This window comes from Perissodus microlepis, chromosome 1 (genome assembly GCF_051167445.1).
Source record: "Perissodus microlepis isolate ML-2025 ecotype Zambia chromosome 1, ASM5116744v1, whole genome shotgun sequence".
NCBI classification, from domain to species: domain Eukaryota; kingdom Metazoa; phylum Chordata; class Actinopteri; order Cichliformes; family Cichlidae; genus Perissodus; species Perissodus microlepis.
In genome coordinates, this window is record NC_140461.1 from 856,684 (window position 1) to 881,683 (window position 25,000).

Sequence of the window (25,000 nt, forward strand, 5' to 3'; positions counted from 1 at the left end):
GAAGGTGGAAACGACGAAGGCAGAAAGAGAGCAAAAGAAAGGCAATTAAAGAGAGAGGAGGAAGAAGAGAGGCTAACAAAGGGACGAAGAGAAGCAGGCGAGGAGGACGAGGAAGGAAGGGGCCGGGGGTTTCAGTTAAATAGTGATTTCATCATGTGATTTCGGGGCCGGGGGTGTCTGTGGCAGCTCTAAAGCACACAACTTTTTACGAAGTGAAAATCAAATATTAAAAATGACAGGCCTTATAAGTGCGCTGAGTGAGCTCGGGTCACGGAGGGAGGGAGGCGCGGGCGGCTTGTCAGCTACTATCTGTCAGGGCGAATTAGAAACAATCAGGGCCGAGTGAAAGGGAAGGTGATTGTTATTAAGCGGCAGGGCCCTGCGAGCGGGCTCCCCAGATGTGGCCGTGCATATAAAAGAACAGGAAGCCGGCGGTTTAATTCAGGAAACTTGCCGAGGCGAGCGAGCAACGCCACAAAAGAGGAGAGGGAGGAAGGACAGAGGAAACGGGAGGAGGGGGGCACGGGGCTCCGAGCCGCTAATATGCTGGAAGTTACTTTGATAGCACGTCGGGCTTTTGTGGAAATTTGGAGGGGGGCCGTTTCCCTCCGTCTGCGCACGGGGAAGAAGCCGGGCGGCCCGCAGAGACGAGGAGAACCGCAGGTGAAAGCGAGTTCCCCGTCAGGCCGCTGCCCTCAAACTGCTCTGTGACAGACAGGAGGAGGTGGGGGCTGCACGCTCGGGTGGGGGGTGGGGGGGTTTGAGTGACAGTGAGCGAGCAAGAAGCACAATGGCCACTGTGACGGGCCGTCACGCCGCGTTTTACCAGCTGAATAAAGTAAAACTCTACAGGTTTCCAACACGTTCGATAAGCCGCTCTTACTCAGGGACAGTTCATAAACATCACTACTTGTTGTCTTTGATTCAGTCTTGTTTTATGGACGTGCTGCTTCAGCTCCTCGCTGGCGTGACGACTGTGCAGGCTGCTGCGAACGCGTTTAAACACAAAACATCAGCCTCCACCTTTCAGCAGGGAAACTACCTGTGCCAGTTTCAGTGACCTGTCGACGATCGGCCTTCAAACAGCTGGAAGCCACAGCTGTGTGCCACGGATGGTGTTTATAAACAATGTCTTTTTAATAAGAGTTTTTCCTTTATACACATAAACAAAAACAGAAGATTACAGGTGATCTGTACTTCTGGGATAATTCGCTCGTACACTTAAAAAATATATAATGATAATTAAAATATTTCCCCAGATAACACAGTCCCTGCAAAATAATCCCACTCATTCCCACCCAGGTCACTGCCCTAGACCTGTACACTGTATTTCCACACCTGACAAAAGTGAATGCACCTGAGAAATTCTTATAGATTCTGAAATGCATCAAGGAAAGGACACCACGTGCTTTGACATGTGAGTGAGTGTTTGATTTCTTCCAGTTTTAGACACGACGTGAGGTCAGTGGGAGGGGCAGCGTCCCCCCACCTCAGTAGAATCGCCCTCCTGGCGTGCCGAGGATCTTTTAAAACGTGCCGTTCTGTATCCGTAATATTATTTTGTAGATTTTTTTAGGACATTTTTAGGTTTGTGTGATTATGTATTTGGTGTAAATTATCTGATTTACGAGCTGTGGAGTTTTATACATTATTATATTTATACTTTCTTTAAAATGTTCCAGATCACAGTAATAAAGTGCAGATGTATTTACAGTAATACAGTAAAAACAAAGCAGTCCTTTGTAAATTTACAGTGGAAATTTTTACAGTGCACAGCAGAGGCCCAATCACCGGCGCGAGCGGCTCGGAGACTCAAAGTCAAGTGGATCCATTGTGTCTCCGATAGTTTCACTTAACACTAGTTAGGTGAAATCAATGGGAAGTACAGGAGGAAATGAAGGAGGCTGTTAAGACGGCTTCTTTCATATAGTGCTTCTGTCTGGGAGCGTGAAGGGCTTTGATTTCTGTTTACTTTGTAGTCGGGATATCGCAAGAAATTATCCCTCCCCTTAAGAGTCCCTGATCATCCAATAGGTGGAAATAAAGCAGACTTGTTACACGCTCCCTCTCCCCCCCTCCTGTCGTCTTTATTGTGGTGATCAGTCGAACGCTCGCCTAACACGAGCCGTCTCTGGTTTCCACCTCCCGGGTTTTTCTACTCTGCTGCCACTGCTGATGTAGCGGAGGTTATGGTGTTAAACACGGAGCTGCTAAACGTTCCCCAAGGTAATAACAGTCGGTGTATGTACGGCGCCGTGCTCGCTCTACGGCAGCGGGAACTTTGTGCCAACTGTGGAAACGCAGAGAGGGAAGAAGTGACGGGATCAAAGCAGCTTTTAGTCGCGTCTTCTGTTTAATTATACCTGCGATTCATATTTTTAAAACACACCTGTGAGTCTCTGTCAGCTGTCAGAGCGTTTGTAACGCCGGAGGAAGATCGGGGAGGTCGATCCGGCTCGGGAACAGCGTTAACGTGGATCTGTACGGGCCGGAGCACGCACTCACACCTGCCTTATGTCACCTCCTCCAGTTCATGAACTGCTCCATGATCATCCCTCTGACCGGAGAGCGAGGAGATGAAAACGGATTCAGAGCCGATGGCTGTAAAGCAGGACTGTTCAACATTTTATACATGACCTCTCCTGTTTGTCATGTGACCACAGTGTAGATTGTTTTTATCTGGATGCTAGCCTTTTATTTCTTGGGATTGCGTTTACGCTTCAAAAATCATAAAAGCTGCATTAGCATTATTCCACTGAGCACAGCTTGTAATTATCTTAAACTTTACTTCTGTACAAAGATGATTTTCTGCACTGATTCAGAAACCTTTGGAGATCCTGTCGGCTCCTGTGAGGGAAGCACAGAGATGCTAACTGTGTTGTCCCGCCAGGTCTGTCTATAGGGTGGAGTTACAGCATTTTGACCTCCTCAGATTCCATCTAACAATCACCATAAAACCATAAAGCGTGCTGAAAACGACTCGGCGTCCTTTTGTGGGCTTTAGAGAAGCGTGGCTGAAACGTGCCTCTGCGAGCATCCAGAGGAGGATGACGATGATAATGAGATTATTTATCTTCAGATTTCTCCGAGTAGTTTCTGCAAAACGTTACATTATTCCACTCTTCCTTCCTCCTCTTCCTCACCCTCCATGAGAAATGTGACTTGCTTAATAATGTGGAACAACCTCTTTAAGTAGGTTTCCTTTCAATTAAGATCATCCACCAAACTAATTAACAGCCCTGTCTCAGAGAGAAAGCAGCTATATGAAGACATATGAGAAATAAAAGAAGCACAAACTCAAATCTGAGCAGGCAGCTGACGGTACACGCCTGCTGGAGTGTAATGGACGGTGTGTTGTGTAGTAAATGTCGGGCACGGGGCTTCAGATTCATCAGCTCGCTGAAATGATTCAACTAATCGATCTTGTTGGTGACTATTGGGTCTCTGAGCTGCTTAAGCGGGTGATGGGTTGGCTGAGTATCTTTCACATCGCCTCTGAAACACTGGCTGCTGACAGTCTGTGTTAGGAGGTCGGAGGGCTGAGAGCGAGCTTTGTCCCTGTTTGGACCTTTTCTCATTCACACAGTCAGCAGTAGAAAACGACCGAGTGTGGGGTTAAAATAAGCACACTGAGCTGAGACAGACGTGCTCATCTGCCTTCTGATCAGAGCAAAGGTTTAAAAATGAAAACAGTGGAATAAAGAAGCACCAAATTCACATGAATCCAATCCCACGTTTTCTGTAGGAACCCAAATCCAGGCCATGTCTAAGATTTCACAACGATTAGCAGGGAAGGATGAGCAGGGATATAGAGATGTACCAGAGCAGCATTAGCCATTAATCACCAAAGGTGGAGCGGCAGGGAGAAAGGGAGCCTTAAACACTGTCCTAGCATGACCCGGCCTGGGGCTGTGTGGTCCTCCAGGGGTCCGTCCGCCTGTCGACACTCGGCACACACAGAACATGTGCTCCGTACCAGCTCATCGTCAAAACCGTTTCTGATATTTATGATGGAGCAGAGCGCAGAGTTTACATTTCTGACAGCTGGCGTTTAACTTCCTAATGCTGCATAATGCTACCCCTCTGCTTCTTCTACAGTGTTCATTTTGGTTCACTCTGCTTCTTTGTTCTGCACATCTCATCTTTTACCTGTAGTTTCAAATCTGGTTTCAGTATCTGTGGCTTACATGGGTCCCAGACGGAAAGAAGTAAAGCATGAAGGCCTTCACAGATCACCTGTTTGGAATAATCAAAATCAACAACGCAAACTACAAAACAGATGACAAAGCTTCATCCTTGTGTTCTCACCTCAAGCCTCATCTCCTTAGCTGAAGTCAGGGCTCTAGCACACCAATATCACTTATATTGTTGCAATTAATTATTGTCAGCAAATCAGACATCCAAGCCTCCGGACAGCTGACAACGAGCCGGCTACACAACAGAGCCTAACGTTATGTCAGCTAATGTTAGGCTCAGGAGTCCAAACTTTCCAACTGAAAAACTGTTTGATTACCTTCTCACATCATATCAAAACTTATTCACTAAGAGTCCAACACTTCAAAGACAGTTTCACTTATGCCAGCTAACAGCACCTAACAGAGGCCAACAGTAGATAACAGCACATAACAGAGGCTAACAGCCCCTAACAGAGGCTAACCATAGCTAACAGGGTAACAGCACCTAACAGAGGCTAACAGCCCCTAACAGAGGCTAACAGTAGCTAACAGCACATAACAGAGGCTAACAGCCCCTAACAGAGGCTAACAGTAGCCAACAGAGGCTAACAGCCCCAAACAGAGGCTAACCATAGCTAACAGAGGCTAACAGTAGCCAACAGATGCTAACAGCCCCTAACAGAGGCCAACAGTAGCTAACATAGGCCATCAGTAGCTAATGGGGGTTAACAGCAGTTCTTACGGACAGTAAAGTTCAGGATATCATCAACACCTCGGTACGGAGGTACATCTGGTAACCACTATTTCTCTTTTGCTCTTTTAGCGGGGTGTTTCCCTGCAGCTGATTTGTAGTCACGATCTTCATGGACTTCAGCAACTGTTCACGTCACAAAAAAAGTTATCATTAGCTAATGTAAAATTCTAGCTAATGCTATTATCTTTCTGAAATGGGTGTTTTTCTCCAGGTGCTCTGGGCTGATCAGAACACATGCTGGGTTCATGCTGTCCATGACATTTGTGCAGGACTAAAACCAATAAATAACAATCACATGACTAAAAGTAAAAATACCAAACTATTCTTCAGAAACTGTGAGTGTGGCTGTGAGAGGAGGGTGCAGGGTCAGTCTCAGCCTGTCTGAGCAGATAAAAGTGGTTTTGCTCTTGTTTCCATGTGTGTGTGAGTGTGTGTGTAGCCTCATCTCACACACACAGATCACCGTGTTGGGAGGCAAAGTGAAACAGGGTGACCATAAAACCAAAATGGCCTTCACTTAGTGTTCCTGCACCCCCTCCCTCAGCCCACTGCCTGCACCCATTCCTCTTTTTCTTTAATTTTTTTTTATTTTTTTATTCTGTACTATGAATAAATTTACTCTGTCCCGGACATGAAAATGTCAAATACCTAAAATACACCTAGGCTAAATAGCATATTAATTTTTAATGCCTGCTCATCCTATGCTGCTATTCTCATATCAGGCCTGTCTGCCAACAGCTGTTGCTGGCTCTGTAGCTGGGAATTTATCATCCATCTAGCTAAAGGAGGGGACAGAGGGAGAGAATAAAAAAAGAGATGGGAGACATTGTTCGGGAGTCGAGGGGAGGGGGGAGGGACAGCTCTGTGTTTTCATGGATCCCTACCTGCATTTATATCACCCGCACCTCACAACTTTCTTCCTCTGATATACGAGTGGGATTCAATTACACTAATGCCAAACATAAATTGTTGGAGATTCGCTGCTTTTCCGCCTTTGCCGTGTGAGAAATAAGGAGCCGAGTGGTGACATTGACGCTGGAGGTAGTGACATTGGGGAGAGCGGCAGAGGGAGACGAGATGCACTGAAGCAATGTGCCAGTGTGGGTGTTGAATGCCACCCATGTGCGTTTTTAGGTGGCATGTGGTGGATGATTATCATAGATTATCACAATCCAGATTGTTACAAGTTCTGTCTGCGCACATAGCAGCAGTGTACTGTAGCTGTGTGACTGTGTGTGTGTGTGTGTGTTTTGGTTTAAGACTCGGGGCCTTTGGGGATAAGACTATGGTGAGTGAATGACGAACAGTTGGAATGTGTGTGTGTGTCTTGTTCTTTTATCCTGACAGTGGGAGAAGTAAATACCGTACAGGAAGTGGAAAAGCTCCACGCTCAGGACATTTTGCTGCTGGCACACACATGCTACACTTGGCAGAGCAGCTCAGGTGTCTGCACAGGTATATCAGGTGTTTGAGCTTTTTCTTCATCTTTACTTTGGAAGCTAACCAGCGAGCGAGGTGGTCGTCATGTTAGTCAGCTGCCTCTCCTGAGAGCCTCTCGCTCGTCTTTAAGAATTCACTTTTATTTTCATAATTGCATACAAGTGCTCGCTGATACAGCAGCACGGGTCATATCTACTGACGTGTGTCAAAAGTAAAGATTTTAGACGTTTTAAAGGTTTCCCTGCATTATTAATTATCATTCTTATCAAACGTGATTAGAAAAATTATTGTTAAAAACCCTGTGGGGTGTTGGCTTCCACTGTCTCAGACTACAGTGCAGCAGTCAGTGAGAGCAGCTCCCCCTGACTGAGGGCTGGTTCATCCATCCGTCTGTCTGTGTCTGTCTGTCTGTCTGTCTGTTGTCTGTCTCTCTGTCTGTCTGTCTGTTGTCTGTCTTTCTGTCTGTCTGTCTGTCTGTCTGTTGTCTGTCTCTCTGTCTGTCTGTCTGTCTCTCTGTCTGTCTCTCTGTTGTCTGTCTCTCTGTCTGTCTGTCTGTTGTCTGTCTCTCTGTCTGTCTGTCTCGCTGTCTGTCTGTCTCTCTGTCTGTCTGTCTGTCTGTTGTCTGTCTCTCTGTCTGTTGTCTGTCTGTCTCTTGTCTGTCTATCTGTCTGTCTGTCTGTCTCTTGTCTGTCTGTCTGTTGTCTGTCTCTCTGTCTGTTGTCTGTCTGTTGTCTGTCTCTCTGTCTGTCTGTCTGTCTGTCTGTTTGTCTCTTGTCTGTCTGTCTGTCTGTCTGTCTGTCTGTTGTCTGTCATCTGTCTGTTGTCTGTCTGTTGTCTGTCTGTTGTCTGTCATCTGTCTGTCTGTCTGTTGTCTGTCTGTCTCTGTTGTCTGTCTGTCTGTGGTCTGTCTGTCTCTGTTGTCTGTCTGTTGTCTGTCTCTCTGTCTGTCTGTCTCTTGTCTGTCTGTCTCTTGTCTGTCTGTCTGTCTGTCTTTGTCTGTCTCTCTGTCTGTCTGTTGTCTGTCTGTCTGTTGTCTGTCTGTCTCTTGTCTGTCTGTCTGTTGTCTGTCTCTCTGTCTGTCTGTCTGTCTCTTGTCTGTCTGTCTGTCTGTCTGTCTGTTGTCTGTCATCTGTCTGTTGTCTGTCTGTTGTCTGTCATCTGTCTGTTGTCTGTCTGTCTGTTGTCTGTCTGTCTCTGTTGTCTGTCTGTCTGTTGTCTGTCTGTCTCTGTTGTCTGTCTGTCTGTGGTCTGTCTGTCTGTCTGTTGTCTGTCTCTGTTGTATGTCTGTTGTCTGTCTCTGTTGTATGTCTGTTGTCTGTCTCTGTTGTATGTCTGTTGTCTGTCTGTTGTCTGTCTGTCTGTTGTCTGTCTGTCTCTGTTGTCTGTTTGTCTCTGTTGTCTGTCTGTCTCTGTTGTCTGTCTGTTGTATGTCTGTCTGTTGACTGTCTGTCTCTGTTGTCTGTCTGTCTGTTGTCTGTCTGTCTCTGTTGTCTGTCTGTCTGTGGTCTGTCTGTTGTCTGTCTGTCTGTTGACTGTCTGTCTCTGTTGTCTGTCTGTCTGTCTCTGTTGTATGTCTGTCTGTTGTCTGTCTGTTGCCTGTCTGTCTCTGTTGTCTGTCTGTCTCTGTTGTCTGTCTGTTGTCTGTCTGTTGTCTGTTTGTCTCTGTTGTCTGTCTGTCTCTGTTGTGTGTCTATTGTCTGTCTGTTGTCTTTCTTTTGTCTGTCTGTCTGTTGTCTGTCTGTCTGTTGTGTGTCTGTTGTGTGTCTGTTGTCTGTGTGTCTGTTGTCTGTCTGTCTGTTGTGTGTCTGTTGTGTGTCTGTTGTCTGTGTGTCTGTTGTCTGTCTGTTGTGTGTCTGTTGTCTGTGTGTCTGTTGTCTGTCTGTCTGTCTGTCTGCTGTCTGTCTGTTGTCTGTCTGTCTGTTGTGTGTCTTTTGTCTGTCTGTCTGTTGTCTGTCTGTCTGTTGTCTGTCTCCTGTCTTGCTGCTGACCCTGACTCCAGCAGGTAGACTCTGGGTGTGCAGGTGGAGGGATTCACTCGTGCAGCAGTCGTGTTATTGAACCATGCGCGCGTACTTCCGTGCCGGCAGAGCGTGACTGTGTGTGAACTCACCTTAATACACCACCTGCATACTGGTGTGCAACCTGTCTGTTAGGATGAAGAGGCCTCTGGCTGCCACTCCTCACTGACTACTGCTCACTGCGATGGCCACCTGCAGGGAGAAACAGAGGAGGTGATAATGAAATATAGACCTGAGGGATGAGAAGGAGCGCTGACAGCGATGGGGAGGAGGGGGCGATGTCAAGATGGAAATCTAACAAATTCAGTAAGCGCTGCTTCAGAGGTCAAGGGAACGCAGCAGAAAAAGGTTAAAGATGAAATCAAAGCTGGGGCGCTGCGGTGCCCGGAGGCGCAGCTGAAAATCTATCCCTCCAAGGCAAGGCCACCGCTGACGCGAGGCAGACAAGAAGCTAAATACTGCACGCCACTCGGGGATCTTTCATTTTCAACCGATCAATAAGGGCTTATATTTATCAGGGCCTCGGAGCAGCTGCCACGTCTGACAACCTCCACTTCATTTCTGCACTCCTTTTTTCCTGCAGCTCCTCCTCTTCTCCTCCTCCTCCTCCTCCTCCTCACCCTCACACGCTAAATTGAGACCCATCGACCATGAAAAGGGGCAGAGACCCTGGATTGCCATTAACCCCCCTTGTGTCACTAGGCTGCCTAACACACACACACACACACACACACACACACACACACATGCCCTGGAGATACAATCGTGCTCTGCCTCCCCCATCTTTGAAGAAACATGCCTTATCATTATGGCCTTGGCAGAGACACCAGCACCAGTGTCTTTTGTTTCTCAAGCTGCCCATGCCACCCAAACACACACACACACACACACACACACACCCCTCTCACTTTTCATTTCTCTACATCTGTTTTTCCCCCAAATTTACTTCAAATAAGAGCAAACGCCGGCTCTGGAACGCCTCCTATAAATCCGAGGAGCGTTACGAAGACGGGGTTTAGGGGTCTGAGTTAAAATAACTGGCTGTCTAATCATCTGCACAACAATATTTGCTGTGAGGCATTCTAAATAGATTATCGCTAGTCCATCTGTGTCATCATTGATTTATAAGGCATTAAGCTGCTCGGGGAAGAGATAGGGCCTCGCCTTCTCTGCTGTTAAAGGCGCTTCTTGTCAAAATCAGGGGCATGGCAACGGAACAACCGTGGCACCCGTCTAACCTCCCCTTTAATCGCGAGGCGAGAGGAAGTGAAAATAGGACGGGCGTATCTGTGTTTTTTCTTTTTTCTCCAAAAAGGGAAGTATGAATCCAAATTTCCAGCATCTCTTTTTGTTTGGCGATACAAAGAGACGGGAGGAGGGGAGGAAGTAGAGGGGGAAAGGAGAGAGAAACAAACACACACACACACAGAAAGAAAAAAAAACAAGGGACATCATTAACATATGAATGCTATATGCAAATGGTAGGGAGAGAGCAGATGTTGTTGCATTTAATTGACCTATATGTGAATTGTATCCAAACCTTTCAGTGTGTTTCTGGGCCCGCCGAGTACAGTTTTACTGGCTTTCGAGCACTCTGCAGACGAGCTGCGATTTTATCAGCGTTTAAACATCAAGAGGAAGACGACTGAACAGAAACCAAGGAAAACAACTTCTTCTTCTGCTGTGTGTTTTGTGTCCCTAACAGGTGGGTGAGGGCAGAGACCGACTCCGTTTGAAGAGGCTCTGCAGATATCAGGGATTCCTTCCAGACTACCGAGTAGCCTCAGCTCAATAAAAGTCTGACCGACACACAACAAAAACTATTGATGTGATTCAAAAATCATATCATGATGACATCACAGAGCTCAGACCTGAGAGGGAAGATGGGTCAAATCTACAAATGTGTTTTTGATAGGGAGGTAAAATTAAAGAAACCGAACGTTTCAGCGAGACGCAAAGACGGCACCGCTTCAGCCGCAGAGAGTCTCGTTTATTTATCGTTTATTCTTAAAGCTGTTCACAGGAAAATGTTTCTGTTCACCAACAAGCACACCGTTCTTCATCGCCATCGTCTTCATCACTCACTTTGTGCATTTGCAGCTGCAAACATCAATCTGACCAATCCCCCCCCCCAACACACACACGGTTATAGACTAAATAGACTAAAGCAGGCAACAGTAGATAAAACAGTGTAAATCTGACACTGGAGCTTTATGGCTGTGGGAAGCAGACCCTCTATTGACTTTCCTCCACTGAGAGCCATAAAAACATTAATCATATTTTCCAGGAGTGGACTTACAGATATGTGCACACACGTTTACTGAAAGCTGCGTTTTTATGCTTCGTACTGTGAGGAGATGTTCCCGGGCTCAGACCTGCTGTTTGGGTTTGTTGCATCATGCACAGCTTCGTTACTGTAATATTACAGATGCTGTATGCAGAATTATACACAGTGTAAATACCCAGTATGGCTGCTGCCGAACACACCACTGCGAGGCTCGTCTTTCTAAACTCTGCCTCGGAGCAGCTACATGATAGAATATATATATGATGATATTATACGCAGTGATACTTCCCTCCCACTGCGCTGGTGTCACATTTAATACCCACCAGTTTTAAACCCAAACCTCTAAAGGCTGGATGGCTTTGGGAGACGTGACAGAGGGCATCGGTTCACGGTGGATTCAGTTATTTAGATAAACAATTAAATAAGAGACATCTTTTTTTACAGCATTCCCACAGAAAAGAGACATTTTCCATGAATTGAGGGAAACGTTGTGTTTTATAATTGCAGCACAGTCTGAGCCGGCACAATGTTTTCTGTAATTTTGCACTTTTATTTCTTACAGTTTAAATCAAAGATGGTTTCCTTACTTTACTTTAAACCTCGTTACACTGGCAGGAGGGGCTTTCACCGGTCCGGCCCACCTAAGACCAAAGTGGGCCATATGTGGCCCACGATGTCTCAGATCAATCCTGTCCTCGCAGGACGCTCACGCTGGCTTCCTGTCTGCAGCAATAAACGCCATCAAACAGGTCGGCCACGCTTCTATTCGTGGCGAGAAGTTTCACTGGTTACTAGCACGTTTGGCTGCGCTGGCTGTAGATGGGAGCTCGCTAAAAGCTCTGAACAGCTGAGTGAAAGAAATGACCAAGGAGCCCGTTCTGCCCTGTGACGGGGATCAGACCACCGAGGCCTCTGCCTGCATGAATTATCAGCAGAGGCTCAGCGGTATCCAGTGACGAGCCAGCGTGTAACCTGCCAAGGCCCGCGGAGAAAGCCGACACATGTTCAGCCTCTCGGAGCTGCTCAAACTTGATTTCCTGCTGCAGGTGGAAACTCGAGCAGAGCGAGGAGGTGAGGGAGAGTCACGCCTTCCACACGGAGACGTCTGCCTGGGCGAGCCATGAAAAACACACGTGCTATTTTCATCTGCGGCCTCCACCTTTCTTTCCCTGCTCCTGCCTCCCTTTCTTCTCCTTTTGCACCAGCAGCCCCTCCCACTCTCCAAGCACACACACACACACAAATTCTTTGGAATGTCATTAAATTGCATTAAATAGCCTTTTGTCCAGGGGCAAGGACCACCCGATATATGATAATACATTAAGGCCCCAGTGCAGCAGCCACTGAGCCGAGACCATCTTAAGAACATGCACGTTGTGTGTGTGTGTGCGTGTGTGTGCGTGTGTGTGCGTGTGTGTGCGTGTGTGTGCGTGTGTGTGCGTGCCATGCTAAAGAGCGGACGGCAGCATGTGGAGGAGAAAGAAGGTGGAGCAGGGAGGATGGAGGGAGAGAAGGAGGTGGCTGGCTGCGCATGTGGCTCTCTAACAACTGTGACACATACTAATAGAAACATACCTAATAAATTACAAGCTTTCAGAGGCTGGCAAGCTGACATTTTCTCTGTGCGCGGGACAATTTCATATCTGCGGCGCAAAGTCGAGAGCCCGCTGGACCAAATTGCATCACACAGAGATGCCAGAGGATTAGCATAAAAATTAACACTTAAATTTCAGCTTATTGTCAAGCCGACTCCTGCACCGGCTGCCTCACAACAATCAATTCCTCTTAGAAATCTGATTAGATTCCATGACGCTTATTATCCCAGTCATGTCTGCATGCCCCACTTACTACACCGCTGGCATAGCAGAGCACGGCTGCCACCAGTGCCCGCACCATTTGTTTAAATGGAGTTAATTAGAGAATAAATCTAAAGGTGTGGCATTTCTTTGACACGCGATGCTTCATTCTCTGTCTGCTCGCCCGTTTCACGTCTTCGGTCGGTCCGCCCAAACTCCTCCAGTTCCTCGCCACGGCGGATGGTCAAACAGGAAGTGCGAGCGGTTATTGTTCACAGTTTCCCTCCCTTTCTAAAGAAGAATGAGCTCAGAATGGACGTATTTACATTACAATCTCGCTGATTTGCCTTATTTATAAATGCCACCGTGGTTTTCTCATCATTTCCACCCCCCACACCCCCCGACTCCACTCCACTCCAAATGAACTTCACATTTTTTTAATGTTTACAGCAGCGGAGGAAAAATTTTTAAAAAAAATTCTCATCTCATGAAGCTGTCGCAATGAAATATTTGTCAATATCCCTTTCTGTTGAAGCACATTGCACAAGTATGCACTAAAAGCAGCGCGCACATTGGGTGGCTTTGCAAAGACTCTTGATTGTTTAGACAAATGGCATTTCATCGCATCCAGATGTCTTTAAGCTGTGCTCAACCGCCATCGCTGCTCTGCGAGGCGCAGGCTGGATGTATACAAACATCTCATAACTGCATTCCTCATCTGGGCCTGCGAGCGTCACGGCCTCGTCACCGGGCGCAGCTAGCATTTCATATTTCTGGTTTTTAAGGCCGTCTTCACTCAGGCCAGAGACGGAGGGGAGCGGGGTGCGCCCCGGCCGGGTCGGGCCTTATAACACGACGACGCTACAAAGGGCCCGAATAAAGACGCCCACAGGGCTGAGAGAGGGAGCGAGGGGAGAGGGAGAAGGAACAAATCGTCTGATGTTCTAAGTGGATAACAACAGCTCCTGCTATGCAGCGGCGGAGGCGCAGAATAATTTAAACCAGCTCCCCGGCCGCCCCCCCTCCTCTCCTGGCCACCGCTCTATTCTTATGTTAACACGGCTAAAGCGGAGTGGGCCACCCAGCAGCACGGAGCAGAAACTTAAGTCCACACTTGAGGAAAAATAATCTCGCTGGCTCTCTGCGAGCACTGAAACTTCCACACGGAGCCGCGGCGCTCCGGACGGGAAGGCCGAGCACGCCCGTGCATTGAGAGCGTATTGCTTTCCAGGCCTGGAAGAATAATAAACGCGCCGCTTAACTGCCAGGCGGCGGCGGCGGGGAGCGAGCTGGGGGGTTCGTAAGTCTGTAAATGCAGAATAAACACGCTCTCTTTGTTGATCGTGGAGCTGCGTTGTGCTTTTTCTTTCTCGTCTTTGTCTGACGAGCTCGCTCCCTCCTCGAGCCGCCGTCGTGTTTGGTCTCCAAACAGCACATGTGAGGTGCACACCTCGCTGATATTTTATAGGTTCAAATCCCCGGGAATGGGGGGGGGGGGGGGGGGGCTCATATTTTATACCGGCGGTTTATTTTAACGGGGGCTTGTAATTAACGCAGCATGTCCTCTATCTCCCAGTCATCTATGCCAAGGCCTTTATTTAAACAACTTTATTGTGAAATGTTTGCGTTCTCAGCGTTCGGCCGGGGCCCACACACAGAATATTATTTCATACTTCAAGGAGAGGGTAGGGGCTGGCGGAGGGGGGCTTGGAAGAGTTTACGGTCTGAGCAGTTATTGTTTTTGATTACAGCGAGACTCTTTTTAAAAAGGATCGGGCCCAGGGACCGAAGATGTGAGAAGCTGAGGGAGAACCTGTTTACAGAAGGAGTGTGCGAACCTGAAGCCGTGCTCGGGCCAAATGTACAATCTCAGCATGATTTATGGGAGTAAGATCAGAGTATTTATGTCCCGACGAGAGCACTTGTTTAATGCCACTGCTCGGGGGCTTCTTCCTGGAGAGCCTGTTTGTGTTCTTGTGGGGTTTAATGGAATTTGATGGGGAGATCGAGTGTTTACGTTTGGCCAAAATGACCCAGAGTTAGCACATCTACACATTTCTTACAGATCAGACCGGGAGATGCCGAGACCCGCGTGCGTCAGTATCGTAGGCCGTACAGAAAAAATGGCCGTCGTCACCGTGACGTCACCGCATTGGTTAACTGGTGGCTCTCTTCCACAGGGTGTCTTTTGTCCCAGGGACGCCTCGCTGCAGGAACGAGTAGCCCGAACGCCTTCGTCCCCCTCCAGACGCCCAGGGTGGAGCCGTTCGCTCCTCCACAGCTTTAAAAACACGCCTCTTACGTCTAAATTCAGCCCTCCGCTCTTTGGAAACGTGGGTTTTGGCCGCGCGGCTCGAGTCCGTGCTTACCTTCTCGTGCACGTTTTATTTAAAGTGTTGCTCTTAAAAAAACAAACCTTAAAAGTGCATTAAGGCCCGTTCAGGTTCCATAATGGGTTTTAAAGTGAGAATGAAACCCATGTGATAACATACATTAAACACACAACAGTCTGAGCGTTAAAATATTTCTGATTCAATTCTTTGACCTTCATAAAACACTCACAGCAGATATTCTATTCATATCATCTAATAATAGAGCATCCATGCCTATAATACAATATTGTGCAGGCCTTGCAGTGCCAGTGCATTAGCATGCCTGCTGGCCAGCAGATCAGATGGATCACAGATTGCCTTGGGGATGCTAAGTTTAGTGTCTTCTGCTTTTAGCACAGCGAGGAGATTGACAGGAAAAACCTGCGAGAGAGAACGATTCACGACAAAGGTGGCGAGCGGGGAAAGCTGCTCGGCTGCTGCCTGCTGAGCCGCCGCCGAACACTCGGGCAAGTGGATTTCAAGAGAGAGTCGGAGCAACTGATGCTGTGGGCACCGCTGTGTGCGAAGACTTTGCACCGCGGCCGGCTCCACGCACACACTCGAGGACTGAAGGCTGAGAGACCCACTTCACTCGTCACACCTTAACCTTATTTCATCAGGCCAACGTGTCCGGCTTCGGGCTCGGAGCGGTGGTTTCTCGGTCACAGACTGCAGAGGTTACTCATGACTGTGTCATGACTTTGACTTTATTTAGCATAAACAAGAAGAAAGATGGAGATGAAGAATGATCTGAGAACCTGTATCCTGCTGTCACGTGGAAAATATGTGCAGCTAAAGTGCTTCTGTTTCATGATCTTCCTCCCCCACCTCCTCCTCCCCTCCCCCACACAGAGAGGAGAGCCTATAAGGGGATAAAGTGAGATGTAGACACTTCTTTAGCCCAGCGGAGGCCAAACAGATCGAAGGCAGCGAGCACCTGGCTGCTGTCCTCTGCCTCCTTTTCCTTACCACCTTTCCTTCTCCTGTTCACTTACACTCGTCGTCTTTGTTTCATTTCAAACGCGCACCTTTTTTGACCAAATCAAGCACACGTCTGGCTGCGTGTGGATAAAAACAACCACAAAAGCTCACATAAATCCAGGTTTTCTACCGCTGCGCTCTAAAACAAACAGCACAGAAGGAAAAGTGCTGCGCTGCAGAAAAATGATCTGTTTTTTAAAGTTGCGCTGCTTCACCGACTGTTTAAAGGCACAACTTGCACACAAACACGTTCCCGAGAGCTCTCGAGCCCCTCGAGCCCCTCGAGCCCCTCGAGCCGGGGCGGTGGCCGCTTGCCGGAGCTCCATCGATCCTACCTGGATCCGCCAAACTCTCCACCATGTCATTCAAACCCTTTCAATTTTTAATCACCAGCTCAGAACCTGCACTGTCTAACACACACAGAGTGGCTGGTACACAAGTACACACTCTTACCACCCACAGTACTTCAAACACTCTTATCCCTCCACACACACACACACACACACACACACACACACACACACACACACACACTTACACATGCATGTAGGCAGGTTTCTGCAGACAATTCAAACACAGAGCCTGTTCTCCCAATGCCAGCTGACAAATAACATTAAATCTATGTGCACACTGAGCCTGTGTGTGTGTGTGTGTGTGTGTGTGTGTGTGTGTGTGTGTGTGTGTGTGTGTGTGTGTGTGTGTGTGTGTGTGACATTAAGCCGTGTGTTATCACCTGGCCCCCGTCTTGTGCCCAGACTGTAGCCAGTTTTGACCTTGAGCGCCGCCATATTCATTACATCATTAAGTTACCTCTTCATTAACTTTTCATTGTTTATGGAGGAGGCTTTGGGAGGCAGGGTGGATGTGGGGTGAGGCGGGATGGATGGGGGGGGTCTGATCCACAGCCCGGTTATCGGGGCCCTGCTCTTCCCTGACTTTGTGGCTGATTATTGGAGCAGGAAGACTGTGCAGCGCAGACCTCCGGTGATGGAGCCGACGACTGAAATTCCTGCTGCCTCTTTTTATTTATGTATTTTTGCAGCAAACTGAGAAGATGCTGCTCTTCCACATTATCAGAGAAGCCCCAGCCACCTCCTCCAGCTCATCCGGGGGAACCCTGAGACCTTCCCGGCTCACCCAGAGATGTCTCATGTGTCCTGGTTCTGACTCGGGGTCTCCCCCCAGTGGGACATGCATCCTAGTCAGATGCCCAAACCACCCCGACTGCCTGCTTTCGATGAGGAGGTGCAGCGCCTCGACTCCGAGCCTTTCTGGATGACCGACCTCCTCTCCTGAGGGATAGAGTCTCAGACGCACCTGTGATTAACGCACTGTCGATCCGAGGTCATCATGTGTCAGGGTTACTGTCTTTTAATCCAACCTACCGTCTTCAGGAGGCGTTAGTGCTTAAACCTGGTAAGTCATGGTTGAGAACCATGGTGACAGGTAACACACCTGGGGCTCAGCAGGTAGGGCTACTAAGCAGAAGCTTGGTGTTTCGATCCCCGGCTGCTCCAGCCTGCGTGCCAGACACCGAACTCTGGACGTGTTCATCGGAGCGTGAACGTGTGAACGAGGCGCGAAGCCCTTTGAGTAGAAAAGCAGATCGGTCTGATACATACGACTGGAGTAAAAACCGGCACTCGGATATGAGCGGTCTCCGCAGTGATTGTGTATGATCTCGTACATCATCCATCCTGTATCTGAGCTCTGAGCATATTTGCGAGGGCTGGCCTCGTAGCCACCAGGCACTGTTGTGCTTCCACACCACTCGAGCTTTCTGTCATTAGCGATGCATCGCCCCGACAGCACACACAGATTGTGTTTAAAAAAAAACTGTCCTTGCCAGCCGCCATCTACCATTGCAGGCCAATTATAAATGGCAACTCACTATACAGCACGCTCACACACTCCCCCCTCTCACTTCCTCTGTTTAGCAGTGGTGTCTGGCCAGACTCCACTGCTTCTCTTCAATGACGGGGCTCGATGTCCCCTCGTGTTACAAGCTGCTGAACGCTTGTTAGTTCACACTTTTTCACAGAGAGCTGGGGGGGATTTACACCCAGAGCTTTTTCCAGATGTAAAGGAGGTGGGGCTCGGATTTCACCTGAGCCAAGCTCACGCCGACATTTCAAACGTAACGCTGATGGAGTCCCACATTTAAGCATTTACTTAGTGTCACACTCAGCCACTAAAGAGTCATCTGCACCAAAGAACACACAGCCTTCAAGTCATCTAAAAGAAAAACACGCTCATATTTACTGTACATAAAACCAGTGAAACACTCTGGATACGAGCAAGCTCTGAAGATCATCTGCCAATTACTGAGAAAATGAGGGAGGAGGGTTAAAAACTCTCTGCAGACATTTGAACTCAACTTTAGAGAGAGCGAGTTCTGCACAAAAGGCAGATTAGTGGAAAAAACAGGAAGCGCGCTTCACTCGGCGAGTCTGCGAGCTCTTCCTCCTGCAGCCTAAAAACATGCAGCCACCTTCAGGAGAGCGTCAATGAAAGTCCGTGAAGAAGCAGCGACGCCACTGCTCTTCAGCCACAAATCTACAGTAGATCCTCGCCGTGTTCCTCTAGCAGGCTGACCGCCCCCTCCCTGGCGAACGACCCGCGGATGAAGTCGTTATTACGATCGTTAAACCGAAGAACCTCGGCACCTAATAAGGTCGCAGGCGTCGTCACCTTTAAACGAGCCGGCGCGTCACACTAGCCTTTAACGAGTTTCACATTCACGACTGTTTTAACAATAAAAGCGGAGCCTCAGTTTCACTGTTTTCATTTGGGTTTTCATCCTTTTTAAAACACAGTGATGTTTTTGTGGACATTTATATCATGTTTAGTAAAACATGTGTGAAAAGTTGATTTTGTTCCAAATAAAAGTAGCATTCATTCAGTGCACATGCATTCATGTCGTTACCGTAACCTTATCGTTCCCTATGAGCTGACGGCTGTAACACTTCATCTGCTGACATTGGAGGAGAGGTCAGAGGTCATATGTGATATGATATTTCTTTCTATATGTTGACAACACGCAGGACACGTGTAAGAGCGACCAAACAGAAGCTGCTTGTTGGAGGAAAGAAGCCGGAAGCTGTTCTCCCATTGGCTCATTGGCTCATCCCCTCCTCCCCGTCACGCTCTCTCTGTCTCACCTGTGTTCCAATCAAGTTACCTGGAAATGGTGTCTTATAACCGGGTACCATCTCTGAGACTCTGTGACTTGCAACTGAAATTAAACAAACAGCTAAGAAGCGATTAGGAAACTTCCTCTCCGAGCCAGATGTTTGCGGCAAATGGCGGCACAGCACCGGAGCGTGACGCAGAGGAAAACACGAGCCCTTGTTCTCTACTCCACCGGAGCCGCAGGTACGAAACGACTCGAATGCTGTTTTAGGCTCTGACTATTAGAAAAGTGGAAGATTGCATCAGCAATGCGTGCATGCATGCATACCACACACAGTCTCTCTGATGATTTTATCTTGCAGGTCTTGTTTTCCAGCAAAGTGAGCTGCACTTTTCAAAAAACTGTGTGCAAATACAGCAGGTCACTCGTTCTTCTTCTGGTTTATAGAGTCAGCAAATAAGTGGAAACCACAACTGAAAGGACAGATAAGCAAAAAAAAGTTCCTCTGTTTACTTTCATTTTCCCTCGCCTTTAAATCGTTTTTATCTCCTTCTGTTGTCTTCTACAAGATTACACTTATCTCTGTGTGCGAGACCTGGTTCACTTACAGTCAGGGTTTACGTGATCTGAAACGACAGCTTATCGGCGGCAGCAATCGAACACACGCAAAGCTCTCATAATGATGATGAAAATATTACATCTCTCCATCGAATACAGGGGAAAATCGTACACTGGGCCAACCTGACCGTAGAAAAGCTCTCACTAAATTTAGCAGCTCGTTGGAATTAAACCTTTTTAAATGAACTTTGGAAACTTGGAAAACCGAGTTTAATATTCAAAACAACTTGTTTTAATCATTTTATTCATTCGGGAGAAAATAAAGTGAAACCCTGTGAAGCACACGTCTGATCTCTGATCGCGGTTACAGTCTGAGGCTCTGTTTCTCTTACCTTTTGTAACGCGATATAATAATCGTAATAATCATTCTCTGACATTCTTATTTGAGTCTCGCATGGAGGCGAACCTGTGCGTTTACAGGTCAGCCTCCATCACCTGAACCCTCACCTGTCACACCTGTGACTGGAAGAACTAAACTGTGGACAGAAGCAGCGATATCTCCGAGCCAGCTCAGACGGTTGGAGTCAGGGCGTGAGCAGCTCGGAGGAGACATCCTTCAACTCATCTGAGAACACCTCAGCATCCTCTCCAGGAGGAACATCTGGAACACCCCGGTTCACCAACATCAAACCTAAAGTTCTGCTTTAAAGACACAGTGATCCCAACAAGAACCGACTGATTTCAGGACTCTTCGTAAACGCTAAATGAATCACCGTAAAGTCGTGCACAGAGCTGTTCACAGAGGCGCTTCAGCAGAGATCTGAGCTGCGTCTGTCTGACAGCTAACATCCAACCTGTTCTCTTCTCCGTCACAGAGCCTGTCGTGTCTGCCTCAAAGCACTACTGTCAAGCTGACGTGTGATTAAGACACTTTAACCTCCTTCCTCGTGTAGCCTCATGGCTGTCTCCGCACAGTTCATGTTGAACATGTTTGGGCTGTTGGGATGTTGGGACTGGGATGTACGATTTATTCTCCGCTCTGCAGGTCCGTGTGAGAGTGAAAGGTCAATGGTCATTTTGCCTGTGATCAACAATCTGATCCAGAACAGCGATGAACCTTTTTGGTTGTGTTTCAGGTTTTGGGTAAAAAGCAAAGTCTTTGATTTACCAGTCGATCCACACCTCCACCCTCAGCTCTGGGTACTGGCCGAAAGAACGAGGGCGCAGATACAAGCGGCATAAATGAGTTTCCCTCGAGACGGGGCGGGGGCTCGGAGTCGAGGCGCTGCTGCTCCACATCAAAAGGAGGCGGGTGGGATGGTTCAGGTACATCCTACCAGGAGGAAGCCCTGTTGATGTCTCTTGGGTGATGGACGGACGGCTAGCGTTGGCGTGACAGAGGTGGATGTTGGGTTGGCGTGAGACGGAGGGAGATGATTCCCTGCGGCGACACGTGAAGGGAGCATCCGAAAGAAGAAGACGTTCTTTCCAGAGTCAGGAGACAAAAGCAGCTGTTTTTGGTGCTGCGCCCATCGCTGACTACGACCGACAACTCACCGGGTTCACGAAGCAGGTGGGCGGGCCCAGCAATAGGAGGGAAAACTGCATCATTAGATCAATAATCTAATTTTCTAACAGTTGCTTTGGAGTGAGATTGTCCTCCGATGGAAGCCGAACAGAAACGCGAGCGGATCTCGGCGTCGCTGTTGCCATACTGCATACGCTGCAGTCTGTCTTTGCTGCACGCTGATGTGTGTAACGCGTGTGTTTGTGTGTCTTGTAAACCAGATTTTGATCTGAGTGAGACTTCCTGGGGAAACAAAGGTAAACTGAACTAAAGGAAATAAATAAAGCACTCTGGACGTGACCACGAGCTCCAAACGGGAGTCTGGCCGAGCGCTTCAAGACCAACGGCCGAAACTGTCACATGACCGAGCGCGCTCTGTGTACTCTGCTGCGGGTTTCTAGTTTGGCGTGACGCACAGCAGGACGCTAAGCGACTGCACGAGCGTAAGCAGCTCCCCGCATTTCCAAACACGCGGTCGGCCGTTACTGCTGGAAATGCGAGCCGTGTGTAAAAAGCAGAGGTGAGCGCTGGAGCTAATGCTACGTACAGCGTGCCGTCATCAGACCACACACAGACCTCACACGTACCCGCAGCAATCAGCCCTCACTATCTGACACGGAGGGGAAACGTGGGCGTGCGCACGTGTGTGCGCGAGGCAGAGAAAGACCGCCGAGCCCCAGGGACAGCGTGTCACATAAGCTCCGTCACAAGGCTGCTTTATTGAGCCTGGCATGGGTCAGACCCCTACTGTCATCTTCAAATATGCCTGCCACCTGCTCACACGACCACGCTCACACATCCGTATCTGTACACGCCACGTTCACGCACACACACAACTCGGCACACATGGCTCGGGAAGAATTCATCTGCCGTTTCCTGGTAATTGCAACAAAAACACCGAATCTGGACGCGTCACGTTCGTTTCCCAAGACCGCGGAGTGGAGGGCTAATTTCAAACAGCCTCTCGCACTTCTGTCCTTTTTCCTCCGCCCGCCCTTCCTCATCCTCTCATTTCAGGGGGAAAAAAAGGCCGGCTTTCCTTTCTGCTATTTGCTCAAGAGAGGCAAAGTTCTTTATGTGCTTTCAGATTCCACACGTCGACAGGAGATACGCGCCCAGGCCGCCGTGCGGGGACGGGCGACGCGGAGAGACTCACGTGAGCGCACGAGCAAATCAAGCCCGTTCTTCCTTAATAACTTCAGTGCACGTGTAACAAAAGTGGCAACTGGCACAGGCTGAACTCTTCATCACCGCAAAACGAGCCCACGTGTGTGACAGTGTGTGCGTCTAGTGCGGACACGCTCTTTTCCTCACAAACACAAGCATGTGTGTGAATCTGTGTGTGTGTTCCCTGATGGAGATAAGTCTGAGTGGTTAGGAGGGAACAGATGTCAGCTGGTGTCGGCTGCCAGGAAGATTGAACAAAGCCAATCACGTTGCCTTCCTGTCCAAAACGCATGGCAGAGGGAGACCTGCATCTAACAACAATTTGCAGCATTAACTCTGAGCATGCCACCCCGCCTGCACACACACACACACACACACACAGAGCAGCGTCATCCTGTTTGGATTAAATATGTTAAACAACTGGAGGAGACACAAAATACTGCGGGGGAAACAAACAAAATGGCGTCTGTAATATGATCTGCCCTCGCTGCTACAGTAGCTCAATCATTCATAAGCCTGTACAGCGAGAGGGCTGCACAATCACACAGCCTCTACCTGGTTCTCTTCCCGGCCAATCAGCCTCTAGGTCGGCAACGCCGCGAAGCATACAGGGATACGAGCGCATCAGAGAAAAGGCTGTCGTGTTATCAGGACGAGTGTTTCGTGCAGGGGGATAAAAGTGCAAAAGCTAATTTGGGAGAGAGAAACACAGAGATCCTAATTCTTGAGAGGAGGGAGTGAGTCATGCAGAAAAGCATATTTAGTGTGTATCATAAACAATAGGAGAGCAGAGAGGCACTAACAAACCCACACAGCAGAGCAACAGACAAAGCCTGTAAAAATATCTAAACTGCCCCGTAAATAAAGACACATGTCGGAGACATCCGCCGAGAAACAGGCGCAGAGATGCGGGCTGCTTGGCGCTGACGTGGATCGCACCGGCACGCCGAGGCTCGTTTGGACTCACAAAGTCCAGAAAGCGACTCAAAAGTCCCGACTGCAGCTTCTCTGCAGAAACCACAACAAAAGAACCGCACACACACGCACACTCAGAGACGTGTGTGTGTGTGGTAGTCACCATCTTAGCCTTGACTGACAGATCTTTAGAGGTTGTCTGTTACAAATCTGTTGACCTTTGACCTCCCTCCAGAGTTGTAAAAACCACTCTCGTCTCCCTTAAGACTCTAAACAGCCTGCTCGTGTGTGTGTGTGTTTGTATTTGTGTGTGTGTGTGTGTGTGTGGTGTAACCCTGAGGTTAAAGAGCAATCTGCAGCCAATTAAGCGCTTCACTAGGAGGGCCCTGCTTCCATGAATGAGAGGAATGCTGCACGAGCTTAAAGAGAGGGACTTGACTGAGTGCTCTGAAAGCAGCGTGTGTGTGTGTGTGTGTGTGTGTGTGGTTTACAGTGCAGGTCTCTGTGCTGGTAACAATTAAGTGTCAGGGTGCTAATGTGAGGGTTTAAAAGTTCACCTCAGCCTGAAGCCTGAAACCTCCAAAGAGCAGCCAGCATTTACTACAGTACACATATAGTAGTTCACTGTACAGACACAGCAGCAGAGTCTAAAGTAAGCGTGACGTTCCCTTTAAGTACAAAAGAATTCCCGTTCCTGTGGAACGCTGAGTAACATCTGCACGTATTTTTAAAAGATGACGGCAGGATCACTGGGAACGACGTGGATCCAGGAGAACCTCGGGAAGCTGCCGTGGATCATTCGAGGATGTAATTCTACAAGTTTGTTTGTGCTCTGTTAAAAATGTGGAAAATGAGCGAGAGCCTGCTTATTCTCACAAAAAGGCCGAGCGCAGCGGTTCGTTAGCAAAAGTCATAACAACTCAAAAGAATTCATCATTTACAAACCGCTCTGACAGAGGCCCAAAAACTAAATTATTAAATTATTATTATATTATTATTACATTTGAAAGTCAAACCAAAAAATCAACAAAAGACAACAAAACAAATACAATTTTAATTAAAAAGTTAAAAAAAATTTTATCCTGCTAACCATCCATCCATCTTCATCCGCTTTATCCGGGGCCGGGTCGCGGGGGCAGCAGCCTAAGCAGAGAAGCCCACCCCTCCCTCTCCCCAGCCACCTCCTCCAGCTTGTCCTGGGGAGCACCAAGATGTTCCCAGGCCAGCCGAGAGATATAATCTCTCCAGCGTGTCCTGGGTCTGCCCCGGGACCTCCTCCCGGTGGGACATGCCCGGAGCACCTCTCCCAGGAGGCATCCTTGTCAGATGCCCGAACCTCCTCAGCTGGCTCCTTTCGATGTGGAGCAGCAGCGGCTCTACTCTGAGCCCCTCCCCCTCCTGAACTCCTCACCCTATCTCTAAAGGAGAGGCCAGCCACCCTTCGGAGGAAGCTCATTTCAGCTGCTTGTATCCGCGATCTCGTTTTTTCGGTCACTACGCACAGCGCGTGACCATAGGCGAGCGTAGGGGTGTAGATCGACCGGTAAATTGAGAGCTTTAAAGGAAGTTTCTGATTCTGTGACATCACCTCGGCGACGAGGGGGTCCTGAGACAAACAGGAAGCCAGTGGAGGGGCAACTTCTGCTGCACGTGCTCGGAGACGAGAGCGTCGGAAATATTTGAAAGGACTCAAATAATTTGAGTCTGAGCTCCGACTGTAACAGGAGGGAGGAGGAGGCGGCATCAGTGTGACACATGGACAAGTGGGTGTGGCTAAAGGAGGAAGAGATGCCAGAACTATAAACTGTCAGCGTTCAGAGGTGGATGGACGACATCA

The 25,000-nt window shown here is 48.4% G+C and overlaps 1 protein-coding gene across 6 annotated transcripts in view; it reads right to left on the reverse strand.

Annotated features, from left to right (window-relative positions):
* The window catches only part of znf536 (zinc finger protein 536), a 199,424-nt gene that overhangs the window by 124,346 nt on the left and 50,078 nt on the right, over nt 1-25,000 (reverse strand). For all 6 annotated transcript variants that reach the window (XM_084925582.1, XM_084925547.1, XM_084925557.1 and 3 more), the window contains one exon: nt 8,480-8,579. The gene's annotated coding sequence lies outside the window, so the exon portion shown is untranslated. The remainder of the gene's footprint in view (nt 1-8,479; nt 8,580-25,000) is intronic.